Source organism: Chenopodium album, chromosome 1 (assembly GCF_948465745.1).
Source record: "Chenopodium album chromosome 1, dcCheAlbu1.1, whole genome shotgun sequence".
In the NCBI taxonomy this organism is placed as follows: domain Eukaryota; kingdom Viridiplantae; phylum Streptophyta; class Magnoliopsida; order Caryophyllales; family Amaranthaceae; genus Chenopodium; species Chenopodium album.
The window spans coordinates 10,210,040-10,215,313 of record NC_137834.1 but is presented as its reverse complement, the minus strand read 5'-3'; the positions used below and the strand labels follow the sequence as shown (position 1 = coordinate 10,215,313).

At 33.7% G+C, this 5,274-nt stretch overlaps 1 pseudogene; it reads right to left on the bottom strand.

Moving 5' to 3' along the window:
• Nucleotides 1–1,737: 1,737 nt before the first annotated feature.
• On the bottom strand, nt 1,738–3,919 carry LOC145628120 (anthranilate N-benzoyltransferase protein 2 pseudogene; annotated as a pseudogene).
• Nucleotides 3,920–5,274: the final 1,355 nt, after the last annotated feature.

The window sequence follows — 5,274 nt, the reverse complement described above, 5'->3', positions numbered from 1 at the left end:
CTCTACAATTGGTGGTGTTACCAAAGTGAAGAATCTGGTTCATCCAATATGTCACAAATTTCTCCTTATGACAAAGCCATGTTCTCTCAACATACTGAATCACCAAGAAAGCTAGGAACAAAGCAATCTAAAAGAGAAGAGTTCCCTTACAGGAACTGATGCTTCAGAAATGAAGACTTGAGAAGAGAAGTTTTCCCTAGCTCAGGGTACATAAGCTTCAGAGTGGAAGCTTCGCCAAAGAAGAGAAGTTCCTTCCAAGGAACAGAAGCCTCAGAGCAGAAGCTTCAGCAGAGAAACATGAAGACTAATATATTTTTATATTTTAGGATTTATGTAAGTATAAGGATAGGATTAGATTCGAAATATCTGTGTGGAATTAGTATAAAAAGATAATGTTGTGCAAGCTTGTTTTTAGGAAAACATTTATCTATTTTTATCAAAAAGGATTTTATCTATTTTTAACAAAAAGGATTTTATTTTGTTATATTTTTGAAATATCTTTTTGCAAATAAAATCTAATTTCAGTTTTCCCAAAACTTGCGGCCTACTCCCCATGATCTCTTTCATATCATGGTCTTGCACATTAAGGAGTTCATGCCCTTAATTTTAGGACATGCTCTTCCTAGTGGGTTGGAGTAGTGGCATTGTGGATTTGTTGCACAAAGAGGTTTTTCCTAAATGGATTTGGTATATAAATAGTTATTGATTTCAGTTGAAAAAACTCACCCTTGCTCAAATACATTTCAGCCTTTGTTTTCTTTAATCGAGACAAGAGTCAATTCCACAATAGAGAAATAAAGTGTTCTAATGTCGTTATGCTAGAGCTAATCTTTTAAAGTTGTATTTTGGAAAATTGGGAAGTTTGAGTGAACTTCTACTTGTGAGTAAGAGGAGAGAGAAAGAGAAGTGAGAGAGAGAAGTGAGAATTGAGAAAGAGAATTAGGAAGAGAAAGAGAAGTGAGAAGAGAGAAAGAGAAGAGAAGAGTAATAAATTGGGTGACTTGTTCCTCAAGGCTTTGGGTTCGGTGAAGAACTCAAAGATAGAGTCTTTAGTTTGTAATAGGACCATTTACCCTATTCTAGTGAAGACTCTCTTTTCCTAAAATCCCAAGTGATCGTGGGTTTTCTCCTTGATTAAGGCCAAGGAGTTTTCCACGTAAAATCTTTCTTGCACTTTAAGTTCCTTTAGCTTGTTTTTATTTCCGCAAAAATTTTGACAAATCTGTCATACTACAATTCAACCCTCCCTTCTTGTAGTATTCATTGAAACAACACACTCGCCTAATAAATCTTAGGATTCTTTTTTCCACTTGACTTATTAAATGCAAAAATCAAATTTAGAAAAAAAAAGTGTTTTAAATAATCAATGCAACAAGCTTAGCTTAAAGCCAATTTTAATTGCTATTAAAAAAAAAGCCAGTTTTAATCATAAAATTGAAATTTATTTCTTCACTAATGAATGACCATGCCTTTTAATAAACCATACTTTATTTTTATAGTCCTTACTAAGATATTACAAGTTATAAATAAAATAGAAATCTTTATAATACTTTATTATTATAAAAAGAAAACTGTATTAAGTGAAAGGCAAAAACTTATAAGCAAGACGCCCACAAAAACAAGATTTGCTACTTTTATTAGCTTGTTTGAATTTCATTCAAGGAAAATGTACGTAAAAGAAAGTCATGAAAGAACCTTCCAAGAATCGTGCAAGAATCACAATAAATAGTTATTTCCTCAAAGTTTGCTGCTAATCTTGTAGAAATACTCTTTAAAAGCCTTCATATGAGATGTGAAAAGCTTGATTGTCACTGAAAAACTACCATCCCCAGTTGAGCATGGTGTAATGCAAGTTTGCCCCTCAAATTTCAGCCCATTAATACCTGTAAAAATGGGCTCACCAAGCCCAAAATCAGCTTCATGACAAGGTAACCTAGCCCAAGAATTTATTGAAAAGTTTGGGCTTGTGTAAGTTTGTGGCCCATGAACAATATCCAATAGATTTGGATGTGATTCCACATAATCAATAGCTGATTTTAAATACTCAATATCATCTAATTTCTTAATTGCCTCATGAATCTTACTCGCAACATACCAAAGTGGTTTACATGTGACATCTCCTGCCTTTTCTACACAAGTTGCATGAAAGAGGATATTACCACAATACCCTTGTGGTATTGCCATCTCCTTCAATCTTGACCGTCCATTTGCAGTGATGTAAAGTTTGACGTCTTGATCGTTTGCTAATCCACGCGCCTTGCATACACTGCGCCACACGTGCCCAGCTTGAATCTCAAATGTACTTAGCTTGTTATTTGTTACTTCTTGTTCTTGAGAAGTTGCTTGTAATTTTAAGATGTTAACTTGGTCTTTGGTGAGCTTGAAGATACACTCGGTTGTTGTAACCATTTCACCTAATCAAGTAGTCAATTTTGAGTTAATTTATGAAATATTAATTTGTTTCAAAAGTTACATCCTTTGTCACAAAATAATTAACACGTTGAAATTTTTTTCATTATTTAAGTTCTAAAATTTGATCATAGGTATTTAGCACTCTAACAATGCATTTTGTATTTTTGACACACACAACAACAACAACAACAACAAAACAAAAAAAAAAAAAAAAAAAAAAAAAAACAAAAAATATTTGTTAGAGTACTAAATTTTAAACACAACACTTTTGTTTTACAGCCGTTTCATAATAATTGCAATAATTCCTTATTTCGTAATGACTCATCTATATTTTATACTTTCTCTCTTCTATCAACTCCACTTATACTTTTTATTACTCGTATTATTATTGTTATTGATATTATTATTGTTATTATTATCATTATTATTATTATTATTTATCTTTCCTACTAACAATTAAATATACCCATACCAACTATGTTTTATATTATTACATTCTCCTTTTGGTTCCCTCGTTATGATTTACCTAGAACTATATATATGCATCACCTAGTGCTGCGATTATAAACGGAGGGTATAATCTATTAAAAACAAATTGTACCATAAAATATGTTGTAAAATACATATAAACATAAAGTTTTAAACTATCAATTTTTTTTTTTTTAACTAGTATATAATACATGTAAGATTAAACTAATACATTGACATGTAGGTCAAATTCGATTGTGTCACTTATTCAGAAATGAATGGGCGGAAGACATAATCACCTGATAAACCCTTCGGGGCTAAAGGAGGTATAGATGGCTCATACTCCAAGTGTCGAAACTTAACTTGAGGCGGGTTACGAGGAGCAAGGTAAGCAAACCTATCATGAACCGGATAAACATCAAGGTCTAACCCTCGAACCAATCTAGCCCACGAGTTGACAAAATGATAATGTGAAGACCCATCACAAACATGGTGATGTGTAGCAAACCCAAGACATACACTCCCACATTTAAACCGAGTTAGTTGCACAAGTAATATAGGGAACGACGAGACCCCTCCCGAGTAGTCGCACGTAGGAAACAACCCTTTCATGAGTTGAGGGTCGGGACTCAAGTAGTCCCCGAAATCGGCTAGAGCTTCCGTCGATTCCGCCTCGAGAAATAAGACTCCCTTAGCATTGCAATCGATCTCGTACCTTCCGTTGTCATCGTTGAATATTAGCCGCCCTGCTAATGGGTAGAATGGCACTAAGGCTCTACTAAGAGCCTCCTCGAAAACTTCGGTGTCGAAGGCTTTTGTATAGAGGTGGAGTACGTTAGTATGTGAGTATGGTTGGCGTATGATCATGTCTAATTTTGATAGCCAAAGACTACCTTTTGGTGTCTCCTTAGCTGGTCGTACCATGGTTGATTTCTTTACTTTGATGCTACTACTCATTTTAGTATAATAATGTTATGAAATTAGAATTGGGGTATATGAATTGGGTTTTTGTTGTGTTAAAATGCAGCAAATTTGAAAAGATGAGAGTATCGTAGTAATTGATTAAATTGGGAATAAAATGTGGATAAGTGTAGTTCTACTTAAAGATGAAATTGATGGTTAAAGTGTGACTACGAGAAGCTTGGATAGGTTGAAAATGGAGGTGCAATTTGTGGTGAGGAAGCAGGTTGCATGTTTGATGGATGGTGTATGAATTGATTTGTTACACGTAGAAGATTGTAATTTGCATGCAGTAAAATTTGTAATATTTGGGAAGGTAATTGTCAAAAGCTTTTATAACTGATGGCGATGTTATTGATGGAGATAGGGATGATAGTTACTTAGGATAAAACTCATAAACTATTTTTTCTATTAAAAAAAAAAAAAAATTAGAAACTATTTACGAGTAATAAAATTCAGAATTTGTGATAATAATAATAATAATAATAATAATAATAATAATAATAATAATATTATAAGAGACTAGCTTTAGCCGAATTATTACAGTTGGCCAAATTTTCCAGTGTTGACCTACATTACTACATACCACAAAATTAAACATCCCTGAAGTCGTCGCTTTGGGTTGTAGGGTGGTTTCGGCTTGACGCAGTTTCAAGCAAATTGTGTTGGTTTCGGGACAACAATATATAGGTGTTTTTAGGGTTTTACGGTGGCTCAACGCCGGCAAATTGGGTCAACGATAAAGATAAGATCAAAGGTAATATTTTACAGCATTTTACCTTTTAATGGGTAGTTTCTTACAATATTTTTTTATAGCTAGTTTCTCACAATTTTTAGGTTTTATTAAGTATGTAGTTTCGGTCGTTTCTGACAAAAAATTAACATATTTACTTCGTAAATCGTAAGTCGTAAGTCATTAGTTCTTAATTAGAATTCTTATATAAAATGTCACTACTACAAAAAACCCCTATCGAGTCGCCTGTAAATGACCTAACGAGTCGCTTTAAAGGCGACTCCACAGCCATCGACACAATAGCTTCCAACTTTAGGAGTCGCCTCTAAGGCTACTTGATAGCTTTTATATAAGTCGCCTATTAGTTGTTAGGCGACTCTATTTGTTAAGCTATTGTGTCGCTTGTGTTGAAAGAGGCGACTCCATAGGTTAATCTATTGTGTCGCTTGTGTTGAAAGAGGTGACACGTAAAAAATCAACATTTTTTCCAACTATTTTTATTAGCTCATATAATGTCAGTGTTTATGACACTGAGCATGCTTGATCTCTGGTTCTTTGCGTGGAAGGTTGAAGTTCTTGCCATTATGCCAAAGTTACTTTTCATATATATATGATATTGTAACTATTTTATATACATTTTTAGAATTAACCTATCGAGTCGCGTCTCACGTATTAGCTAGGCGACTTATTAGGTAGTGGTC